Below are 26,202 nucleotides of genomic sequence, written 5' to 3' on the forward strand. Positions count from 1 at the left end.
GGGAAGGCGGGCGGGGGGAGGGATAAATTGGGAGACTGGGATTGACATATACACACTGCTGTATATAAGGTAGATAACTAATAAGGACCTACTGTGTAGCACAGGGAACTCTACCTAATACTCTGTAACGGCCCATAAGGGAAAAGATTCTAAAAAAGAATGGAGATATATATATGTATAACTGATTCACTTTGCTGTACACTGAAACTAACACAGCATTATAACTCAACTATGCTCCAATAAAATTTTTAAAAAATATAAGATTCTCCTAATTGCAGAAAGCACAAGAGGACTGAGGAAAAGTTGGGCACTTTAGTTCTGCAATTTCTTTACCAAGCCCTATAAATTAAAACGTAGACACTGGTAACCATCATGAGAACCCCGACAGATGAAGTGTAGAGGCCAGAGTAAAGGGAAGATGAAACCTTTGCTTAATCTATCTGGGTAGATAGTGCCTATGATAGTATCCTGGGGTCCTACAGATGTGATGTTTAGTAGCAGCTATAAAAACATCCAAATAGGGGGTGTAAATAGGAGCATAGAAACAGTCACATAGTGATACACCTGTCACACCTTAAAAAGAAGCAGAGATGTGTATCACATATTTGAAAAGGGTGGGAATTAAGTCATTTATACAATCTAAGTTATAGTCATGAAAGGAAGTAAAAATTCCCAAGAGACCACAAAGCCATTCCTGGCAGGGGGATTGTGGACACACCTCCTGGCAGCTGTGGCCTTGAGTAGTTTAAGGAGTTTGACCTCACTTGGTAAACAAGAAACTTCCTATTTCTTTTAAAATTAATCAAGAGGGTGGAACAGGAGAGGAGACTTCCCTCGCCCCTGAGATTTTACAGAGAACGCTGAGCTCCAGAGCACATGGAGAGCCGTGCAGACATGTCACCGATGACACTCTTGTGCAAAGGGGCATGCGCCCCACATGACTCTCCAGCCCCTCACTCTGCCCAAGGAGGGCAGGCTAGCCGCTGGGAAGGTGGCAGCCTTCGTGTGCAACCTACATCTGTGACTTGGACAGGTCCTCACCGTTTTCTTTGCCCCCGTTTCCTCTTCTCATAGAGATGTTAATAGCGCCGGCTTTACAGGATTGTTGCAAGGATTCAGTGAGTTGCTCTAAGTCCTTCAAGTCCTTGAAGCAGAATGTGGCACATAGTCATATTGTATGTTTGTGAAATAAAACAGGTGAGATGTTTGCTTGTTTAGTGTCTCCGCTCTTAGAACATAAGCTGGATGAGGAAAGGACCTGCTTTGCCCTCTGCACATCCCCAGTGCTAAGACAGTGGCTGGGAGCACCCTGAGCTTCCTCTGTGCAGTCCTCCTGGGTTTCCCGCTAGTGTTTCACTGCTTTCTTTGTCCAGTGACCTTATCTGGGTGATTTGGCTTATGTGTTTAATTATGGACTCATAGAAATATTTTAGGCCAACAAATTCTCTGGGAATCCAATCTTGTTAACGTAGGAATTCGCTTACTGAGATCTTATATTGATAGTTTAAGGCCTAGAGCTCCTTCTGGCCCAAATATATAGTCCAGAAATAGTACTGATAAAAACAATTTGTACACATTGAGATATAGGGAAGTCATTCTGGCTTATCCGTGAGTTAACGTGAATTTGATGCTAACTGAAGTAGCTTGTTTGTGGCCTATCAAACATACATCGTACATCTGCTTTAATGATTAAAGAAAAGGGCGCGCTGCCCAGAAGTGAAGAGTGTCCCCGTCAAAAACAGAGATTAAGTGCCCCTCTTCCTGGGGTGCCAGCGCTGGTCCTCCTTTGATGATGACTCCCTTCCCAGGTGCCAAGGCCATGCTATACGTGCTGTTCTGTTTGTTTGGTTTTTTTATAAACCTTGAAGAAATGTGTCCCTGACTTGTTTAATGTTCTTTGTTCTGACAAGATATAAAACTGTGCTGAGGGCTTCCCTGGTGGCGCAGTGGTTGAGAGTCTGCCTGCCGATGCAGAGGACGCGGGTTCGTGCCCCGGTCCGGGAGGATCCCACATGCCGTGGAGCGGCTGGGCCCATGAGCCGTGGCCGCTGAGCCTGCGCGTCCGGAGCCTGTGCTCCGCAACGGGAGAGGCCACAACAGTGAGAGGCCCGCGTACCGCAAAAAAAAAAAAAAAAAATATGTGCTGAAAACCCTGCTTCTCTGGAGCAGTTTCTCAGAGTCATCTGGGAAGTGGACTTCTGGGCTACTCCTTGGTTTGGCTCAAATAAAGCTCTTTTCTATTCTTATTATTGATTGTTTATTGATTATTTTCGTCGACATTACTCAGCATGTTTTTTCTTTTTTTCGGTACGTGGGCCTCTCACTGCTTTGCAGATTCTAAAGATTCTGAGTCATATCTTTTGAGCTGCTTTGCAGATACTAAAACCCCCACCAGGTGGAAGAAGTTAACTGTATGCTGACCGACAGCATGTAGACCCCAGACTGGCTGATGATGTTGACCCCCAATTACCTCACCACCAGCCAATCAGAAGAATGCCCATGAGCTCATCACATACCCCCCTCAAAACCCCTCCCTCACCCTTTTTAAAACTCTTTCCTTGAAAGCCTTCGGGGAGTTCGGGTCCTCTAGGCACTAGCTGCCCTGGACTCCTTGCTTGGCACCTGTGCCTGCAGTAAACGCTGTGCTTTCCTTCACCACAATCCGGTGTCAGGAGATTGGCTTTACTGTGTGTAGGCCAGGGGACCCCAGTTTGGTTCAGTAACAGTCTGGGTTAATTACTTTGCCTTCACCAGTACCACGGGGGGTGGTGAGGTTCAGATCTTTAGTTCCCTTCCAACTCAAAGAGCATCTATTCCACTCTGCAGTAAAAAGCCCATCTTGTTTATCTCTCTGTGGGTATCTAGGATGAGTCATATACAGACATCATAAATTCTACTTCAGGACATTAAGGTGATATGCTATGAAGACTTTGAATCATGAGTAACAGTAACATCTCCCGATGTCGTAGGTGTGACAGATGAATAAGCGGTGCTAGTTAGGGTGAAAAATGAGCAAGGCTTGTTACCTGTGCTCTGTTTTGGCAGTGATTTGAGCTTTTCTTTCAGGCACGAAGAGGCGATGGCTGTAGAAATTTTTTTTTAAGGCTTGTTAAGATTGGAATGTCACATTTCAGCATCTGTATGATCTATTTAAGAAATAAGAGTGAGACGAGCCAGTTTGTATGGCTGAGGATGAATTTGAACATGTCATAAGACACATTTCTTCTGAAAGTCAGATGCAGAAAGTAGGCTGATACAGTGTGTTGGGGTTCTGTGATGTGCGCTGCTAATGTTTCGTCTGCACACACGTTTACACACACACACACACACACACACTCTCAAGACCTTGGAATCAGTCCTTGCCAATGCCTGGGGAGGTACTTCGACACTACCTTTGCATGCAGGGAAATGTCCTCGTAATTAGTCTTATGAGACACTGGGAAATATTTCAGCAAAAGATAAAACTCTAAACAGAATATATTATTCCTCTGAAAAACATGTGTCCTTTAACAAGCTTAAGTCCTTTTTCCCATGCTACCTTGGGATGAGAACTCTCTCGATCAGAAAGGCTTTTATCTGCAGTTTGTAGGAAGCCAGCTCTGCCGTGGTTCCCTCATGCCAGGTCCTCCCACAGGCCTCGGAGGCAAGGCCCAGCTGCAGCCTGACCTGTCTTGGTGAATGTCTGTCATCCTCTTAGGAACTCAGCAAGAGAGGCAGTTTTGACAGGAAATGTCACCAAGCTGTTTTCCATCCACTGCCCTACCTGTGGGAGATGCCACAGGCAGTTTCTCATCTGTTCCCCTGGTTCCCAGGAGGCACGGGACTTTCCACCTGTCCCCTGTCTTCAGAAACAGATGCAGACTCTAAAACTGCTTGGTTGTGGTCCTCAGGAACGGAGTGTCCCACTGCTCGTGTCACCAGCATCTTTGGGCCCTTTCTGTTTGGTGTAGTCCTGTGGGACTGGGACACAGGTAGCTGACGCACGCTGATCTTGTCTAAATCCACCTGGGCTCGATGTCTCCTTCAAAGTGTGGCAAGCCCACCTCATCACATTCTAAGTGGCCACCACACTGCTGCTTGACCACTTGGTAGAAAACCTGATCAACAGTAGCTTAAGAGAGGGAGGATGTTTATTTTCCTCACATGCTAAGAAGTCTAGACATAGGCAACTGCTATGTTCAGTTAGTAACATGATGTCAGGGCTGATGTCCCTGCAAAAATTCTGCAAGCTTCTTGGTCACAAGATGGCTGCTGCAGTGGCAGGCATCACATCTGCATTCAAGGCAGGATGAAGCAGCGAAGGCAGGCACTAGCTATCTTGTCTTTTTTTTTTTTTTTTTTTTAGGAAGCAATAGCTTTCCCAGAAACCTGCCGGCAGACTTCCCCTTGTGCATTATTGGCCCTAACAGGGTCACACCATTCTGAACTTCAATGGAGGCCAGAGATCCAGTTTTGCAAGAGAGGAACTAGATTGACATGATTGGCCTAGAGTAGACCAGACTAGTCAGAGTATACTGCTGAGCGGGTCTCCTTGCCCCTCTGAACCAGACAGGAGCTCCATTGGTGAAACAGAGGGGAGAACGGGTTAGGTAGGCAACAGCCGTGTTGCCACTTGAACCAGTGTGGTGAGTCCCAGCTTTCCCCACTCACGAAGACCAGTCAGCATCTGAGTCCACTCTCTCTCCCTGCTTGTGATTCAACTTTAGCTCATACTTGAACTGGCCAGTGAAGAGGTGATTTGGGGCCTTGTGAAGACAATTTCCAGTTCTGCAGAAACTGTGAGACTCACCTAAAAGAAAAAGCTATTAGAGTTGCCATGATCAAAGACTATAGACACACCAGCCCTAAATGCCTTTTCGGGCCTTTTTTCTTTTCTTAATTCTAGAGCTGAAATACCAGAGCTGACATCAAACGGTTAGAGGAGAGTGACATTAGGTAGACATCGAGAGTCTGAAGCCACCACAAGCTTACTCACCTTTGCAGAATTCTAACCATAGTAAGTTTCCTTCAGGTAAGAGTACTATATCACTTCTTATTTAGCTAAGAGATAGTTGGGATTATTACCTGTGTTTTGGCAAATTGATACAAGAAAAATCAAACTATCTTGCTACCAATGGACCTAATCCCTCAGGAGATAAGCTATGAGAACTTAACCTACCCTTACCTTCCCTTTCATTTGTCAAACTCCTACACGTCCCTCAAGACCCTGCTTAAAAATAACTTCCTTTCACAAGTTTCTCAAAGTTGGTCAAACCATCTGTAATTTTATAGCCCCTTTTCATATTTCTCTTGTCACTCTTACCACTGGCACCCTGGAATAATTTACTTATCCAACCATCTCACCCACCAGATTAGGAACATTCCCAGGGGAGCAGTTTTGTCCCAAACATTTAGCACAAGGTGGGAAGCACAGTAGTAAGCTCTCAACATATTTTTATTGAATAAGTCTATTTCAACTTTGAATAATTACTAACTTATACCATTAAAATCCTAACTTTTTTTAAATTGAAGTGTAGCTGCTGTACATTATATAAGTTACAGGTGTACAATCTAGTGATCCACAAGTTTTAAAGGTTATAGTTATTATAAAATACTGGCTATATTCCCGGTGTTGTACTATATATCCTTGTAGCTTATTTTACACATAACAGTTTGTACCTCTTAATCCCTTACCCCTGTGTTGCCCCACTTCCCTCTCCCCACTGTTAACCACAAGTTTTTTCTCTATATCTGTGAGTCTGCTTCTTTTTGTTATATTCATTAGTCCGTTGTATATGTTAGATTCCACATATGTGATATCATACAGTATTTATCTTTGTCTGATAAAGTCCTATACCTTAATTCAAAAACAGAAAAATTAAAAATGTACTCACAATATCAAAATAAAAAGCAGGGGCTTCCCTGGTGGCGCAGTGGTTGAGAGCCCGCCTGCCGATGCAGGGGACGTGGGTTCGTGCCCCGGCCCAGGAGGATCCCACGTGCCGCGGAGCGGCTGGGCCTGTGAGCCATGGCTGCTGAGCCTGTGCGTCTAGAGCCTGTGCTCCGCAACGGGAGAGGCCACAACAGGGAGAGGCCCGCGTACCGCAAAAAAAAAAGCAAATGCAAAACAAGAAAAATATTTGCAACTCCTATCATGTAAAAATGGTTTATTTTTCTATGTATATAAACTTCTAGAAATTGAGATTCAAAAAGATCAACAAGCCAAAAGATAAACAGGCAAGGACATAGACAAATCACATAAAAAGAAGTGTGAGTGGCCCTTAAGCCAATGAAAACATGCTCAAACTTACCCATAATTTTTAAAATGTTAATTAAAATTATGCTGAGATGCTGTTCTCACTTATATTGGCAAAAATCCAAAAGTTCAACAACATACCCTGTGAGTGAGACTGTTGGGAAACGAGCAATCTCAGCGTTTCTGGGGGCAGCGCAAATGGTACCATCTTGTGTGGCGATATCTATGCAATACATATCTCAAATACTGTCCTCTTTAAACCAATTCTCCTCATTCTGGAAATTCATCTTACAGAAGTCTCTGCACAGTTACAAAAGGATACACATAAGGCACGTATGTGGAACTAATAGTGTAGAAGCCATTTCTGTAGGTGGGGGGAGGATGGTTAAATAAACTAGGGTAGGTTCTCACAATGGAACACTATACAGCTGAACGTGAAGGAGGTTGCCTTCTCTGTCGTGCTCGGGGAAGGTCTCAGGACAGATGGTTCAGTCGAAAAGCAAAGTTCAGCGTAGGGACCACAATTTTATGCCTGTGTTTCATGAAGGGGAGGATAAGATTTTGCATTTGTTTTTGTTTGTAACTGCAGAAAATACTGGATGTGTGTACTGCAAGGGAGAGAGCAGATGGCAGAACAGGGCGGATGCAGTGGAAGCAACACTTCTCACTGTGTACCATTTTTGCTTTTAAAACCTGTGAATTATTACTTATTCCAAAAATTAAAATTTTTAAATCCTACATCTTGCCCGTCGGTTTTAGAGCCAGATTGTGTGTCTTTGTATCTCTGCTGCACCTTTTACCACATCAGTGAATCTGGGCAAGTTTCTTAACCTCTCTGAAGAAGAATTTGATGAGTTGAAATATGCAAATAAACCAAGCCTGAAGCAGAGTAAGTTCTTTGCAAGTCTGGGCTGTTATTAGTACTGCATTTACTAATAATAATTTTAAAGAGCTCTTGGTAACCCTTTAGTGATGAGGTTTTTGGAATCTTTTCAATATTCTTGTGTGATAGGGATAAGCTGTTTCTGTTTGCGAAGAAAATAAAATTAACGCCAAGAGAAACAAGGTGATTAATTCAAGATAGCACTGAGTGCAGTACAAGTGCAGGAGCTGACAGCAGGGCACTGCATGCCACACATACAGGCACAGCTAGAGTCAAGTGCATCGATTCCTATTCCTCTTTAGCACATCAAAAAGAGAATATAGTCAACCTGATTTGGAGGTATTACAAATTTGCAAACTGTTTCAAAATGTGCAAGACAGCTGCAAAACACAGCCCCTGCAAGTAACTGCTCCAAATCTTGACAAAATCAGTCATTTGAAATCTTCCTCCTAATTTTCTAGTGGCAAGGGGAGGTCACGATCAGGCTGGGAGTTTCTAGGGAGGAACTTGAAATAAATATGGGCAACAGATTCCCCTGCAGGGCTTTGCATGTACAGTCCTGAACATGCCCACTCAACAATTGTTTATTTTTTAAAAATAAAGAATTACTGGGGCAGAAATAATATCATTAGCAGGGCACTGTCAGTACATTCACCTACCCCTTTTAGAGGGCTTAGTTTACCTTTTTCTGTGGAAAATGAATACGTGCGTGACATTTTGAGATTTGGATTATTTATCATCGGGTAGGGCCAATTCAAAACAGCACAAAGAAACAGCTTAGGTGTTTTTCTTTCGAATAAAACAACAACAAAACCCCCCAAGCCTAATACATTGTGAAGAAATTGTGCCCCCTGCTGATTTAATTTGGTATTAACGTCACCTTAAATTTTTTGGAAAAATCCTCAACGTCTAGGACTGCAGGAAGGTGCTGTGAATGCAAGGTCATTTAAATATCCTCTCAGACATAGCCTCTCTCAGCAGTTAGGAACTCTGCTTCATACTGACCTTGGGAAAAAGGAAGCAAAGAAGAAATGCTGCCTTTTGTGACTCTTATAAAGATATTTGTCCTAAGAACCTCCTCGGCATTCCATGTACCTTTGTCGACTCTGAAGAGGAAACATGAGCAAAACGAAAAGCGTGTGTTGGCTGATGGTGAGCACAAAGCCCTTATGTTTACTTTCAACTTTATTAGGACGCAAAGGACATTAGAACTCTGTTCCAACTACCCAGAGAAATTAAAATGCTCCTTGAGACTGACTGAGATTATTCAGTCTGAGAAGACTAATTACCACCAATGACCAGTAATCATGGCCATGCATTCGGGGCCTCAGAAGTCACTGTTAACTTGCCATGAGCCACCGATTCAGATCCTAAATGCTAAATCCTCCAAAAGGGCTCCAGCCCTGGACAAAATGAGCAGCTGAAAATGTAGCAATTTTAACACTGGCCCCCCTCTTCTTGGGGTCCTCATTTTTGTCTTGACGCCTCTCAATCTGGGCTTTTAAATCTATACCTTTTTCTGGTCTGGTACTGATTTCCCATGGGTTGCCAAGCACTCTTTCGGGAAGTTCATTGACAAAGCTTATATTCTTTTCCTCTGCTATGGACTAAATGTTCGTGTTCTCCCCAGCTCCATACGTTGAAGGCCTAACCCCAACAGGATGGTATTTGGAAGTGGGTCTTTGGGAGGTGATTAGGTTTTGATAAGGTCATGAGGTGGGAGCCCCCGTAATGGGCTTGGCAACTTTATAAGGGGACGTAGAGAACAGAGCTCTTTCTCCTCCATGTGAGGACACAATAAGAAGGTGGCCGTTGCAAACTGGGAAGAGAGCCCTCACCAAGAACCCACCCCTGCTGACACCCTGATCTCTGACTTCCAACCTCCAGAACTGTGAGAAATATAGGTCTGTTGTTTAAGCCACTCAGTCTGTGGTATTTTGCTATGGCAGCCTGAGCTGAGACATTGTCCTAAGAAGATATTTACATCTTTTGGAGAAACGCAAAACATAGGAAGGACTTTAATGGTGCATTTGGCCTTGGGGATAATGAAGGTGTTCCAGGGTACAGAACCGTTCCTCATGCCTCTTCTAGCCACGGCCACAGGCTGCATCCCTGCTTTTCTGCCAACAGCAGAGAGAACAAGGCCTTCTAGTCTAAAGGATGCAAAGCTTTGTTCTAGAGTCAAGTAACAGGAAGGTAGTAAAAACTGTCTTTTTTTCTGCATTCCCTAGAAAGGCTTTCATTCTTCCCAGGCCCCTTTGACCTTTGGAGGGTGTTGCCAGATTTAGCAAAGAGAAATATAAGGCACCCTGTTAAATGTGAATTTTAGATAAACAAGGGATGATTTAATATTCGTATTTGTTGTTTGTCTAAAATTCAGATTTAACTGGGGTCCTGTATTTTGTCTGGCAACCCTATCTTTAACTGTCTTCATGGTTTCTGTTTCCAGGGCATTCTAAACACACCTGAGTGACTCCTGAGCCGGGTCGGGGTAAGTGGGCCCTGGGCTCAGGTGACCACAGGGGTCCCTCAAACGCTGCTGCTGTCCGGGAGCTGATCGCCCTCTAGCGGCCAACAGGGACATCAAACCCGCCGAGCGGGGAGCGGGTCTGGGGAAGGATGCTCAGCCCACATCCTCACGGTGGTCCTCGAGGGCAGGGGAAGGGGCCTGCTGAGCTCATAGCTGGCTAAACTGAGTTCTGTTTCCCCAAGAGCCTTTGCACAAGAAAGTCGCCCTATTCCCAGTAGCAGAAATGGAGATTCCCTTCTTTCGGTTAAAAGTACCCTGGAAGAGTACCCATCTGGAACAGCCTAAGCTAACGGTGATGATCTAACCTTGGACTGCACTCACTTCATCACTGATGACTGTGGGATAGATGTCGTCACCACCTGCTGTGGAGAAGTCCAAGCCCTTCACCCCACTGACCCCAAGTGATTTGTCAAGGTGTGTTCTTTTAGACAGAAAGCTCCGGGAGACGCTTATCTGTAATATGCCTGGCGCTCAATAAATATGTTTAAATGAACTGATGCTGAAATCCACTAGCAGCTTTGAATTAAAAATAAAGAAGAAACCCACTCTTACCCTCAGAGAATGACTGCTGTATCAGGAGAAGAGAAGGCAGAAGTTCTTAACCCTCAGCGATGACTGTGGAATTAGGCCTTAGAATTTCAGTTCCACTCTTCACATAGTGACTTGATGGCTGGAGTCGGGCCAGCACTGAAGGATTGATAAATGTGAGATGGTTTTACAGGACATGGCTTGTAATGTTTCATGAAACACGTGTAATGTCTAGGGTAGTGGAATTGAGCTAGAACCTGGGTTCTAGAATCCAGAGGTGACTCCCCGATTATACCCTGAGCTCCTTGAAGGACAATTTCTTCAGTATAGATGCCTCATGATTGCTTGTTGAATGAATGAATGAATGAATGAATGAATGAAACTGTCTATCACAACCTTCTCCACACCAAAGATTATCTGTCACGGAGCATGCTCACTGGCTCTAGCGGGGTCACGGCAAGGCAGGTATAGACTAGAATGACAGAAGTCTCGTGTCAGGAGCCCCGACCATCAGTGGCAGTACTAAGGGGTGACTGGGGACAAGAGTGACCTTTAGTCTCCATCAGTTTTCCTCAATCCCCCCAAAGAGCACAGAATCCAAGCAAAAGCAACCATCTTGCTTTGAATTTTCAAGACAAATCCCCTAAAAGGGAAATCTGGTTAAAACAATCATTACTATATTCTGGTTCCCAAATCATTCTTTTCATGAGGTTAACTATTCCTTGGAAGGTATGCAGGTTCAGAAGCACTGAACTTTCCTAACTTCGTTAGGAAAGGAAAAGTTAAGGCACTTGGTGATTGAACTGGTGTATTTCTAGAGAGCAGGACTGATACGTGGACATTCTGATGGCATTTTCTATGTCATTTCACCGGCATTTGGCCACTTACAGCCCCGATGAAGATATAAACCCCTTAAATCCAATAATTCCACTTGATACTAGATTATAGAAGGGGTAGAACCTGCATACCTTCCAAGGAATAGTTAACCTCATGAAAAGAATGACTTTGGAACCAAAATATAGTAATGACTGTTTTAACCAGATTTCCCTTTAGTCATTTAGATGCTATATTCATTCCTTAAACACGCATTTTCTTTTAAGTGCTTACCATGCTTCAGGCTATTCTGAGAGCTGTGAACAGGATGAATAAGAGTCACTTGAGGGCTTCCCTGGTGGCACAGTGGTTGAGAGTCCGCCTGCCGATGCAGGGGACTCGGGTTCGTGCCCCGGTCCGGGAAGATCCCACATGCCGCGGAGCGGCTGGGCCCGTGAGCCATGGCCGCTGAGCCTGCGTGTCCGGAGCCTGTGCTCCGCAACGGGAGAGGCCTCAACAGTGAGAGGCCCGCGTACCGCAAAAAAAAAAAAAAAAAAAAAAAAAGAGTCACTTGATTTCATTCACCTTAGCATGTATCGCACTTCCTCAAATTCTTCCAGAAAGGGTCTGAGTAAAATTAAGGCAATAAGTAAAAACTAAACAGATTACAGAGATGTTCCCACTGTGAAAATGATCACTGTGCGCGCTGGGGTTTACGTTAATGGGCACGTGAGTGGAAGAGGTGTCAGCAGCACTCTTTTTCAATATCATCGGTTACAAGGAGTCCAGAATGTTTTGAAAGATAAAGAGGCTGCCGTTGAACCCCATTTTGTTTAATCACGTAGTCACCTGGTTAGACTTACTGTTAGAACCAAAATATATAGACTGGATAGACAACAAGGGCCTACTGTATAGCACAAGAAACTATATTCAATATCCTGGGATAAAATAAGTATATATATACATATAACGGAATCACTTTGCTGTACAGCAGAAATTAACACAATATTGTAAATCAAACTATGCTTCAATTAAAAAATAAACAAAATAAAAAATTAAATTAAAAAGTAGAACCAAAAAAGGATAGTTTCAAGTCCTTCGACTAAATACTCCTTTTCCTCTTACCAGCTTTTGCTTTTCCTCATTATTTAATTCTTGAGCCCTTCAATTCTGTTCCTCCTTGGCTATTTGCACCGTCATACTCTTTAAATATTACTATTTCCTTCTTTAGTCATCACCCACAATACGTATACTTCATTATCTTATCTTGGTGTGAGAAACTCATCTAATACACCGATACACTTCCCTCTGAAGATGGTATCATCACGTTAGCAATTTGTCTCTCTTGTAATTGAATAAGCTACCTAGAAAGTGATTCTTACATCTTTTTCTTTCTTTCCTTATAAAAGCTCTGTCTATATTGCTGACATGGCATCTGCTTAAATATCCAAGATTAAATCTACTGGCTGGGCAGGAGAGGAGTTGATATATAACAAAATGGCACTTCTCCTTCAGGAAACTCAAGATTGTCTAAGTATGCCTGACACACCTGCTGCAATGGCATTGTGTAATAACAGAGGGGCAACAAAGGATGGCGATGATGACAGCCCAGCCCAAGCTGTGGCGACTGGTTCTCTAACTCCATAAGCCAACAGAGAAGTTATGACCTGGTGAAACAGGTCTCACAGTCACTCCAGAAATTCCAAGGTGATTTTTCATCCCCTGCTTGCAGTGAAGAGACTAGGTTGTTCGATGCTTTTCCTCGCTTGTTCCATCGTTTCCGTACTTGCCTTACAAGACTCTTCACTGTCATTTAATCCAATTTGTGTTCAACAAAGATTTCTTGGGACTTCTCTGGTGGCGCAGTGGTTAAGAATCCTCCTGCCAATGCAGGGGACACGGGTTCAAGCCCTGGTCTGGGAAGATCCCACATGCCTCGGAGCAACTAAGCTTGTGCGCCACAACTACTGAGCCCAAGCACCGCAACTACTGAAGCCCATGCACCTAGAGCCCATGCTCCGCAACAAGAAAAGCCACCACAATGAGAAGCCCGTGCACCACAGCAAAGAGTAGCCCCTGCTTGCCACAACTAGGGTAAGCCCACGCACAGCAACTAAGACTCAACACAGCCAAAGATAAAATAAATAAAATAAATTTATTTTTAAAAAAAGACCTGAAGATTTCTTAAGCCCTTTGTACATGCTAGCCACTGAGCTAGGGGCTGGGAATGCAGCCGTAAGTATCAGTAAGTGGACAGAGACACTAGTGTCTTCTGTTACCTTCTTCCCTATTCACTTAATCAAATTCATCTGTCTTTAAGATTCCCGTTGCGGAGGATAGGCTCCGGACGCGCAGGCTCAGCGGCCATGGCTCATGGGCCCAGCCGCTCCGCGGCATGTGGGATCTTCCCGGACCGGGGCACGAACCCGTGTCCCCTGCATCGGCAGGCGGACTCTCAACCACTGTGCCACCAGGGAAGCCCCTAGGATACCATCTTATACCAAGGAAATGCACAATAAATGTTTATTGATCTGAAAGAAATTTTCATTTAATTGAGAATATTTATAAAATAAAATGCTGATAAGTTATGTGGATAATTTGAAATTTCTGGCATAAACAGAGTAATGAGGCAATGTTGAGAAGGCCATAATAGGTATTCAATCAATAGAAGTAATAATAGTAGTTAATATTTAATAGTAGTTAATAATAGTAGTAATAATAATCATTATATTTCAGAGACTATTGATTTTATTTCCAAGATCTGAAGCTTTCTGAAAATGGGACACCTATTTTTCTTTTGGTCCATGGATGCAGTGCAAGCTGCATGCTGCAGAGCGGCTGGGCCCGTGAGCCATGGCCGCTGAGCCTGCGCGTCTGGAGCCTGTGCTCCACAACGGGAGAGGCCACAACAGTGAGAGGCCCGCGTACCGCAAAAAAAAATAAATAAAATAAAACACAGTGAGATCACCTCTCCTGTCAGAATGGTTACTATCAAAAAGATAAAAAATAATAAGTATTGGTGAGGAAGTGGAGAAAAGGGAACCCTCATGCACTGTTGATGGGAATGTAAATTGATGTAACCAGTATGGAAAACAGTATGGAAGTTCCTCAAAAAAATTAAAAATAGAACTACCATAGGTTTCAGCAATTCCACTTCTTGGTTTCTATTTGAAGGAAATGAAAACAAGAATTCAAAAGCATATATGCACCCCTATGTTCAGTGTAGCATTATTTACAGTAGGCAAAACATGGAAACAATCTAAGTGTTCATTGATGCATGAATGGAGAAAGAAGGTGTCTCCCTCGCTCTCTGTCTGTCTGCTCTCACATACACACACTGGAATACTACTCAGCCATAAAAAAGAAGTAAATCTTGCCATTTGTGATAACATGAATGGACCTACAGGGTATTTTGCTAAGTGAAATAAGTCAGACAGAGAACGATAAATATTGTATGATTTCACTTACTTGTGGAATCTAAAAAACAAAACAAACGAAAGAAAACCCAGACTCATAGATACAGAGAACAAACAGGTGGTTGCCAGAAGGGAGGATGATAAAGGGGATTAAGAGGTACAAACTTCCAGTTATAAATAAATAAGTCACAGGGATGTAATGTACAGCGTGGGGAATATAGTCTATTACATTATACTGACTTTGTATGGTGACAGATGGTAACTAAACTTATCGTGATGGTATTTCACAATGTATGCAAATTTCAAATCACTACATTGTGCGCATAATATTGTATATTATATACTATTGTATATAGTTCAATAAAAAAGTTTCTAGTATAGTATAGTGTCACATTTAAGACCACGTTGACCACCACAAATGTTAAATGCAAATCTATTTATGTCTAGGCACGAAAATATTAGTCCAAAAGCTCTTTATAAATTAGAATCAAGCTTTTACAAAGTGGTTTTAACTCTCTCTCTCCTGTTAGTCTGGACCTGAATTTTAGCACCTTTTAAAAATTATTTATTTATTTTTGGCTGCGTTGGGTCTTCGTTGCTGCTTGCCGGCTTTCTCTAGTTGCAGCGAGCAGGGATACTCTTCGTTGTGGTGCTTGGGCTTCTCATTGCAGTGGCTTCTCTTTGTTGTGGAGCACGGGCTCTAGGCACGTGGGCTTCAGTAATTGTGGCACTCGGGCTCAGTAATTGTGGCTCACGGGCTCTAGAGCGTAGGCTCAGTAGTTGTGGCACACAGGCTTAGTTGCTCCGTGGTATGTGGGATCTTCCCGGACAGAGCTTGAACCCATGTCCCCTGCCTTGGCAGGTGGATTCTTAACCACTGTGCCACGAGGGAAGCCCCTTTAGCACCTTTTATAATATAATTATTTGTTTTCTTTGCCCATCTTCTCCACAAGTCATTGGCTTCTTCAAAAGCTTAGGATGCATTCTGAAAAAACTAAACACTCGGAACATAAAAAAAAAAAGCTTAGGACGTATATTATTATCTTCCTCAGGCTAACACAATAATTGGTACATAGAAAGAACTGACCAAATATTTGTCAAATGAATATAGTCAAGAGTAATCTGAGAGTATAAAGTATGGTTACCATAAAATGATAAGCAAAGCTTTCTGTATATTATCTAAATTCTGACATAAGCACACTACTTCTTGACAAGGTACTGTCTTGTTCCCTGCATTACAGTGCTGTTTCCCAAATGTTTATATAAATTATGGTTACAATTAGGAAACCTCTGACTTAAAATCTGAATACAAAAGGGTAAAGGTTGCATAAACTGGTGAAATTTTAACCTTTATCTCAACTTTTACAAACTTTATAAATTATTGTAATTTTAATCATCACCAAAGATGTTCAAAATTGTCTTTGAAAGACAGTTAATTTCATGTGGTGGTATTGATACAATTCTATAGCCATGTTGAAGTATCTTAAGAGGAACTTACACCACAATGATATATATGTATAAAACTTACATATCAAGATTTATTTATATTTACATAAAAGTTTCAGACCAAGATTAAAGCAGTGTATTAATTTATACTAAATATTTAGTAAATCTATGAGAAAAACATTAAATAACCTTCATATCTGTCTTATTTTTTTACTCTTCTCCATGTCACTCTTGACCCTTTCAACTCACCAGAAAATAATCAATATTGTACACCCACAATGATAAGAATTCCCATTAGGTCACGGTGACCCACTTCTTCTAATTCCATGAATAGGAAAATCAGACCTTTCTTCTAGTTGCATATAATATGTTTATTAATTGTTCCTGATGCTACTGCCTGAAATAGGCTCCCAGCCTAGTGTATAATGAAGTTAATCCCTTTCCTAAACTGAGCTGGCCAGGTGGTGCTGTGAAGTCCACAGCAGGTGAGCACTGCTTCCCAAGATTGTTGACAAGTACAAATCAAAATGAGACAAGTTATTAGTCAAGAAAATTATTATGTAATATTATAACTATATGGCAGTAATAGTAAGATACTATCATTACTACACTGGCAATAATATTATGGAAACCCTGTGATAACACTATTTATTGAACATTTAGTATATGCCAGGCCCTAGGCTAAATGCTTTTCAAGCAGTATCTCATTGAGTTCTCACTAAAACCTGAACTACTCAATTGTGATAGAGAAGTGGGCAAACTAACATGAATTTTAAGTACAAAAATAAAATATGGAATGAGCTAAGCCACTTCAGATTCTTATTGGAAAAAAAAATTCCTTCTTCCCCTTTGCCTGCCTGGTCTACAGCACAATGATAGCAAAAATGAAAAAAAAAAAAAAAGATGATTCATTTAACAATATCTAAATTAAACTACTTGTATTCATGAGAAATATAAGTGATTAAATGTCTGTGACTGATTATTCCAAGAAGCAAGTGGTGTCGCCTTCATAATAGTCTATGATTGTGATGACAATATATTTATAAAGTCATAATTTCTGTCCAACCAGCAAGAATGAAACAAATCTAGAATATGTTTGCTGTAGTTTGTATGCCCTGAAGAATGATAAGTTAATTAAAAAAAATGATTCTTCAAGACAGCAGAAGACAAGCCATGGACCAAAAGAAAATATTTGCCAAGGACATATCTGACAAAGGACTGCTATCTAAAATGGACACAGCACTCTTAAAGCTTAACAGTAAGAAAAATAAACAATCCAGATTTAAAACTGGAAAAAGACTTGAACAGACACTTCGCCAAACAGGACAGACAGGTAGCAAATAAGGATATGAAAAGAGGCTCCACATCATATGTCACTAGGAAGCTGAAAATGAAAACAACAATGAAATAACACTACACACCTATTAGAATGGCCAGACCCCAGAACACAGCACCAAATGCTGACAAGGATGTGGGGCAGCAGGAACTCTCATTCATTGCAGGTCGGAGTGCAAAATGGTACCCCTCCTCTGGAAGACAGTTTGGTAGTTTCTTACAAAAATAAATATACTCCTGCCACATGAACCAGCAGTTGGTTCCCGGGTATTTACCCAAAGGAGCTGTAAACTTATGTCCACACGAAAACATGCACACGGATGTTTATAACAGCTTTATTCAAAAATCATACTTATGGGCTTCCCTGGTGGCACAGTGGTTGAGAGTCCGCCTGCCGATGCAGGGGACACGGGTTCGTGCCCCGGTCCGGGAAGATCACACATGCCGCGGAGCGGCAGGGCCCGTGAGCCATGGCCGCTAAGCCTGCGCGTCCGGAGCCTGTGCTCCGCAACGGGAGAGGCCACAGCAGTGAGAGGCCCGTGTACCGCGTATAAATCATATTTATGTTCAAACTGCAGGAGATTTATAGATGTATAGAGGGATCGGCATGGTATTAGTAATGTTCCTTAATCCAGGCATCCATGGCAGGCCCCTCTGGATTAGAAGTCATTAATTTCTATTATTGTCACAGTGCCTGACCAGGAGCCCCTAATCGGATTATCTCTCCTGCTATTCTAACCAGATCTATTCCAGCACTGTCTTATAACAAGTGCAAATTAATTCCTAATATAAAACAATAAAAGCTAATATAGAAAGTTCTTTGAATTTATTGTGCTATTAAATAAATTCTGAAGCGCTTCAGTACTTGGTTAAGAAATCACGCTCTTTCCTTTCGTGATTTTCTTTGCCTGAATTCAAATTACAGTCTATTAGTCCACAATCAGTAGTATCAGGACAGAAGAGGTACAGTTAACACCACAACAACTCTTTACTTTGAAGGTTTCCCTCTGCACTGGAGATTTTATTTCCATCTCCTTATAACTATTTTCTAAGGAGGTCCCAAATTCAGAGCATCATTATAAGTGATTTGTGATGAATCATAATACACTAGCTAAGTGCCAATACACTGAATGCTTTACTAAGCCGTTAATATATACAGAGTATTATATTATCTTTAAATAAGATGAAGATGCATAATACAATCACTTCACAAGAGAGGTTCTACTATTTTCTAACTAGAGCAAAACCACTTCAGAAGTAGGTTTTAAGCTATGAAGAGAAAACAAGAAGAAAATCATGAATTGTCTTAAATAAGTAAAAAACTAATTTGTTTCTTTGGGAGGGAAAAATTATCTTTTTTTGGAGATGAACATAAAAACAGATTGTGGATCACTTGCAACTAGAAAAAAAGCCTAGGGCAGTGATACTCTTTCTTTTTATGGCTGTGGAAAGAATAACAACCCTGCAAACTACCTAACCCTCCCCATTACTACCACAAAATAAATTAAGAAATAAAAATAAAACAATTCTATCAGATCTGGGGAAGAATGAACTTTTAAGGAGAGGCCAAGACAAATGCAAGGAGTTCACATTAAGCAATTTCTGTGAGCTAGACGCTATACTAAATATTTTGTATACATTCTTCTATTTAATTCTTATATATTAACTCTTCGAGTTAGATATTATTATCTCCATTTTATAGATGAGGAAACAGAAAGATTGAGTAACTTGTTGAAGGTTATATCAGTAACACAGCTCAGATTTGAAATCCCCCCTTGTTTCAAGAATGTTTCCTTTTTTAGAAATATTAAAAAGCCTTCTGATTCAAGATGGTAGATCAAGGTCACCTGTTGATATTCGTTCCCTCTCAAGGCTCTATTTCAGAGATAGTAAAAGATTGGTAAAATGTCCAAACCCACAACAATGGGGGGAATATGAAGGGGCCACAGCAGGTGACAGATTTCAACAATTTTCTGGAAGATGGAAATTGGGTAGTTAAGTTACGGAAGCGTGAAGCAGAGTAGAGGAAGCTGTCACCAAGCCACAGGCAGAGGTGGCTCTAGTGAAGCAGGGAGCTGGCTTTCTCTCCATTATCCCCAGAAAATGCCACATTGATGGAGGCTGGGGATGAAAAGTTGAGTTGAAAAAAGGGGTTTGGAAAGCCTGTATACGGAACAATCAAAACCCCCATTCCTTTCTACCACTCTCATCCATAAAATTCATAGTTTTACAGCACCAACTTTCACTTCTTATACCCTCACTGAAAAAGAGGAAAGCTTACCTCTTGAAAAAAATTATGGTGAAAACTAATGCAAATAATATAGGTGTTGGTGCCTCAAAATACAGCCCTCCTCATTGTGGCATGGGGAGGTCCCCAGCATAAGAGCCAGCTCCTGTTCCAAGTATGGATCCATATCACAAGGTCAGCACTGGCCTCTGCTGACAGCAAGCTGGGCACTCCGCAGTGGTCCAGCCAGACCAGACTTGCTAAGTCCATACCGTTTAAGCCCCAGTACAACCTTCCTTTTTGTAGGTATTGGTTTCCTGTGGCCGCTGTAACAAATGACCACAATACTCTTGACTTAAAACAACAGAAATTTATCTTCTCACAGTCTGGGGGGACAGAAGTCTGAAATCAAGGCGTCAACAGGGCCATATTCCTTCTGGAGGCTCTGGAGGAGAATACGTTCCTTGCCTCTTCCAGCTTCTTGTGGCGTCCAGCATTCCTGACCAGCATCGCTCCAATCTCTGCCTGCATCTTCACATCAACCTTCTCCTCTTTGTGTGTGTCGCATCTCCCTGTTATCAGAACACCTGTGATGGCATTTAAGGCCCACATAGATAATGCAGGGTTATCTCATCTTCAGATCCTCAACTTAACCAGATCTACATGGACTCTTTTATCAAACAGGGTAACATTTTACATGTTCCAAGGATTAGGCCCCGATATCTTTGGGGGCCACCATTTAGCCCATTACATTCCACCTTGCTCGTTTTGTTTACGAGCCCAGTGAGCAAATATAGGGTGGCTAGGAAAAGAGGCTAATATCCATAGAACATCCAGGTCACCCTGTCCCTCTGTTTATTGAGAACCTCTTCTACAGTGGGTGCCTTTGGTAAGCATTTACAGAGAACACAAATAACGTCACAGAGCTTCTCAGCACTTCTTGTCATCAATCCTCAATTTTACTCCTTACAAGTTACTGAACACCTGGCCAAACCTTTATCAACTACCCAAAAGCCAATGTAAATTCATAACTTTGGTAATTTCTAGGAACAGTGGACAACCAGATGTACTGCCCAAAGTCCTTTCATTGGGAGGATCTTCCTTCCACACATCTTTCGGGGCCAGTCCTAAATGAAGCTGTAACACTGCCCCTGTGCACTTCCAGCTTGTCTGCATATATTATGTGGAACAGTTTGTAACCAGGCTCAGTTATTCTCTTTTTCAGTTTCTCAATCAGGGTTCCAGCATAAATTAAAATTTATCCCAGATGGTTTAAATGAAGAGCCTTTAATAAAGAGATTGTTTACAGAGGTGTAGGCAAGGTTAAAGGAACAAAGGATGGTGGGGTACCCAGACACTAGCAAGGGTATGATGTTACTATCACCCCTAGACGTGAAGAAACAAGAGAAGAAAACAGTGCTCCTGGAGCTCCGTGAGAATTAAAACTATGGTAGGAGACTTGCCAGCAGTAGCTGTGGCTGTGGAGAGAGTAGCCAGGGTCAGAGATGTGACACTCAAGCAGGGAGAAAGCATGGAACAGATGTTCTACCCACTCTATCTGTCCATCCACCCACGTATCGATCTCCTATTGATTGGAACCAACTGGAAGCCAGCTGACAAGGGAGACAAAGTGATGCAGTGTCCATATGGGTCAGTATCCTAGGACACAAAACAAGTCAGAAGGGATCAGAGGTGTGCAAACACCATCGACCTACACTTCAAAGGAACTTTCAAGAGGTCAGACGTGTGGGTTGAGGGAAAAGTGACAGTGCAGCAGGAACGATGCAGTGGTAGTCTGAGGCACTGCCCATGCCACTTACCTGTGGCTTCATAACCTTCCACGTGATGAAAGGATGCTTCTGTGCATGCCTTAATGACATGGTGAATCAGATAGTACGCAGGCCATGACAGGCAGCTCTGCTTACATGACCATGTGATAGTCTGTGATCAGATACACAAATTTCTGCCATGGTCCAAAAGTGGTCCAGGATCTGTTTCTTAAAAGAAGTTATTTGGAGACTAGGTTGTGGCTTTGCTCTAAAACCCAAGAGGACTGCACTGTAATTCTAAATCAAGGCTGACTAGAGGCCCCTATAGGACTGCTTTCTGTCAGATTTTTCAAGAACCATTTGATCTGTTGGATCTTAAGGCTGAAATAGCAGAGTAACTTGCACTGCAGTCCATAGTAGGAACAAAGCCGTCTCTTACTCTGGATCCATTCAGAACTGGCAGCCTGATGGGTTACTTGATAAGTGGGTCAAAGCAGCTCCCTCAAATGTATGTATGTATGTTGTTTCAAAGGTCCAGTGAAATTTACCAATCAAAGAAATTCACCTCTTTAATAGCGATGGGTAACAAAGTATAGCAATTGTCTTTCACTGAGGAGGAAAACTCTCAACCTGCTACACACCACTGGCCTGCCCCAAACTATTGATGTCATGGCCGTTGAATTTACATGCCTCCCTCCCCCACCACCCTTGGGCACACCTGTTCCTCACCAAGGAATCATGGTACTCTCTGCCTCCTACTCACCATATCTAATAGTATGATGGACCAAAGCAATATCTTAGGGCATGATGAGACAAACAGGGTTCCTAGATTACTACAGGATACTGGATAATTGACACTCTCCTGCAGTAAGATCACAAAGGAATAAAGGGGAAAGAAACTACTTCTGTTTTCTCTGTATTGGAAAGGAGAAGAAAAACACTGAATAGATTAATAGCTAAATATCAGATGCCAAAATGATACCGACTTGCTTCAGTTAACTGACTGCGTCTAGAACAGCCGCTGAGCTCCGACCGACACGGGGAAGTTAACGATAATCCACTGTCATTCTCCAAGACTCTCCAATTTCTGCTCAGGTCCAAGAGGAGAGTTAAATGGGTGTAGGATAAAAATCATCACTCCTGAACCTTCATGCCTATGATGCTGGCATGCACCTCTAACATTCACCTAGAAATGTGGCATTGCTTTTGGTCCACTGTTTCAAGAAGGAGGGGACATTTTAGGGGCTTTGACTTGGGCCTTTAATCTGTATTAGCCCTCATTCCATGAGACGGGGAACCAATGTCGAGATTCAGCCAAAGATTGAGAATGACTGATCCACTATACGTTCAGGAACCAGAGAGGATAGGTTTGCGGATCCTCAGGGCCACTGTGAGACGGACTCAGGCCAAAGCTACACTTATCACCTGGCCTCCTTACGCCCCTGTTTGGACTGACGGGCACAGTAGCAATTTGGCTGCCCAGTGATCAGCATCTACTCAGTGTCCCGGTAACTCGCCCAAAGTCTGCTTATTACCCTTCCCTTTTGGCAAAAGCTAGTAGAATTTACAGTGCATACTGTGACAACGTCACAGGGAATTTTCTCAAGGGGATCCAACATTCCCTTCATTTAGGAAGCTCGGGGTCTATGAACTGACTCAGGAATGAAAATTGGTGAGGGGACTCTATTGTGGTGACTCAAGCCGTGCCTGTGTTCACTAACTTTAGAGTGAGGAATAGAAATCAAGTAGGTTGCCTATCTATTTCAGTCCTAGGGACATCATAATACATTAGCTGCCACCATAGATACTCATGGATAAAGCCATTTTAATAACCACTGAGGGGAATTCCCTGGAGGTCCAGGGATTAAGACTCTGCGCTTCCACTGCAGGGGGGCACAGGTTTGATCCCTGGTCCGGGAACTAAGATCCAGAAAGCCACATGGCGGGGCCAATGATAATAGTAAGCGCTCTGACTCAGCTGCCCATTACCGTAACCATGTCCACTTTGTTTCTGGCATTTAAGTACTGGCATTTGGCCTTTGGCAATCTGCAGTACCATCATTCCTACTGAAGTCAGGGTATGCATTTCAGAGACAGCACCTTCCCTCCTTCATCATCCTGAGGGGGATCAGAATACGTCACCCCAAAATACGCCACTTTGACATAAAGACTATTTTGAGCTGAAGGCAACTGAGGAAAAGCAGACACAGGGAAGAGCTCTCTGCCCTCCCTCTGACTGCCTAACAGCAGGGCATCAATTTCCCTGGTGAAGCTGCCCCCTCCTCTCCTGTATCAGGAAAAGGAGAACACCTCTCATCCCTGAAAACAGAGAAGGCACAGAGATGCGTCTGCGTAAGAAAACCTTATGAAATAACCCTTATCTACCACGAGTGTCCCCCATATGTCTCCTAGTTATGTTCCCACAATGTATCAGCCCTAGAAGCCCAGACTCCCTTTCCTTTGTCTAGTCACTTCTCCACAATTTATTTCCTTTTGTTAACATGGTATATAACCCTCAAGTATAACCACTTCTTTGGGCTTTTCACTTCTTCACCTATGCATGTAAAATTTAAAATATTAACAACAAAAGCTATAAACCTTTTCTCCTGCTAATCTGTCTTTTATCAGTTTAATTCACAGGTCTCAGCCACCAACCTAAGAGGGTAAAGTTTCCCTCCTTACAATACACAGCCTACAGAAAATAGCCACTACAGAAGCTTTCAAGGACATATCGCCAATGTGCATTTACCAATGTATTTCTCAAATACAGTGAGAGAGCTATCAAGTGGGCTGCACACGATAAATAATCTCCAGCATTCCGAACGCCCTAAGCCTTTGGATTCTCTCCTCCATTATTGCAATGAATTTCTAACATATGTCTCACTTTGATGTAGGTCATCAGTGATTCCAGGTTTTCCTGATTCCATGTTAAACAGTTGACAAATCATTAAAGCTACTCCCCACTGTTGAGCTATGTCCTCAAATTAAGAATTTCTGGTAAGTGAAACTATATTAATAATTTCAGTCCCTAAACAATTTTTTTTTAATAATTTCAGTCCAACCCAAAGATGTTTCTTTCTGCTTGCTTTGCACTCATAGAATCAATTCTTACACATTTCTGCAGGGGAAAATTAGCCAAATCCTATAATTCTAAGCTGTCTCTTCCCAGGATAGATTTTGTATTTTTCCCCCTGGGGCACGCCATGATGTAATTCTCCTTATAGATCTGATGACATTGAAAGATCAGACAGCAGACACAAGGAAGATCAGCATTGCTTTGGAAGGTAACTACCTTGGTTGAAGTCCTTACAGGATCTCAAGCAGCAAAGGACTAATATCTGACAAGGAAGAACGTGCTGCTTTTCTTGGCTACAAATATTCAATGGAATTTAGAGATTCAGGTTCTCAGATTCATCCAAACCCATCAAATGTCCCCATTCCAATTCTTTGGGTCCCACTCTTTCCCAGTTAATACCACAGCTTTCACTTATTGCGGCTGTGAACTTCAGTGGTAATTCTGCAACCCGCTTTGGATCACACTTTGGATCTCATTTTAAGACGTTTCAGATCTGTCGCTGCAGGATATGAGAGGGCCTCTTAGGGCTGCAGAGAATGAGCTAATTTTCTTTCTGTAAGCTCTGCAGGACGATCGGAAGTAGCCACCTCACTCAAGTCTTTATATTCCTCATTTCTATCATAATAGTTCAATGCTGCAGCTACTCAGTCTGCCGAAGACTTTGCTTTCAATAGTTACTTCGTTCTAGGTGACCGTAGGTGAAAAAGTCAGCTATCTGCTTCATGGAAAACAGTCTCTTGTTTCCCGCTGGTCACGAAGTTGTCACTGCCTGTAAACTCAGCTAGGTCAGATAACCAATTCCATTTTCTTACCCTAGGCAGTCCATTTCCTGATTACATTCTGTTGCTGAATACTTAATTAGGTAAGGTTCACTGCATGAAATTGATACCACTCAAGGTATTTCAAGCAGAAAGAGCTTTAATTCAAAGGATTAGATGCTTATACGATTACGGGTAACTTGGAGGAATAAGTCAGGAGGCCACTCCCTAAGCCTTTGACCTCAAATTCGTATGACCACATCTGCCATGACTGCTATCACCATTACCACGTCCTGCCTTCACAAAGTTGGTGCCAAGATAGTAGAACACGTAGTTCAGCTGTCGCCAACACTTATTTATGTCTATAAGGAGCCTATTTATATGATTGCATTATTACAGAAGGATGGCATCCATCTCCAAATTCTGCCTTCCAAAAATGTCATGAGTGCCTCACATTGACAAAACCTAATTTGTGAGTCTGAGAAATGTAATTTTTAGTCCTCCAGACTGCAATACCAGGAGAGGGAAGGAGGAAGAACATTTCAGAGGGTTAGGAATGGATTCAGAGAGCCAGTAAACATCTAGCACACTAACCTAAAGATGGGGCTGGATTTCTGAAGTAGGGAAGACTCTAGGATGTAAACTCCAAATCTCACCTCTAAGTTAGAAATTTGTTCCCCCAAGTCACCTGGCTGCACTTTTGCCTCACAAGCTCCCATACTCCTTTTTTTTTTCCTGGCAAAAAAGACCAGATACCACTTTTACAAGGGCTGGCAGTAATAATTCAAGCCCAATGAAAACATGTAAATGTTGTTGAATAAATATAGCTTTGATGTGACCATGTAACATCTTTATTAAGTTTTCACTATGAGAACTGAACTCAGAAAATATTTGAAATCCAACCTTATGTGTACAGTTGATAAACCCTCTCTCTCTCTCTCTCCCCATATGTGTGTGTGTGTGTGTGTGTGTGTGTGTGTATAATCTGCTTAGAAAAAATTTAAAGTTGTAACTGATTCCCAGATTTATTAGAGAAATTAGAACACAAGTCATATTCAAAGGTGAGGTGTGAATGTCACTAACATAATACTGTGCAAGACTCATAAGCTACCCACCCTCTCATTACCAAATAGCTTGGTAATCATTATTCTTGGAAGACTGGTTCTTAGGATAGCTTCCTCACAGG

At 42.3% G+C, this 26,202-nt stretch overlaps 1 long non-coding RNA gene across 1 annotated transcript; it reads left to right on the forward strand.

The window, feature by feature from the left end:
• Nucleotides 1-13: 13 nt before the first annotated feature.
• On the forward strand, nt 14-25,964 carry LOC149747844 (uncharacterized). The gene is made up of 3 exons (XR_016395133.1): nt 14-4,778; nt 4,886-9,609; nt 9,831-25,964. It is a non-coding gene; the product is annotated as an uncharacterized LOC149747844 (long non-coding RNA).
• Nucleotides 25,965-26,202: the final 238 nt, after the last annotated feature.

Source organism: Delphinapterus leucas, chromosome 12, assembly GCF_059928025.1.
Source record: "Delphinapterus leucas isolate spDelLeu-1000000601 "Yukka" chromosome 12, BTC_Dleu_Yukka2, whole genome shotgun sequence".
Taxonomy (NCBI): Eukaryota; Metazoa; Chordata; class Mammalia; order Artiodactyla; family Monodontidae; genus Delphinapterus; species Delphinapterus leucas.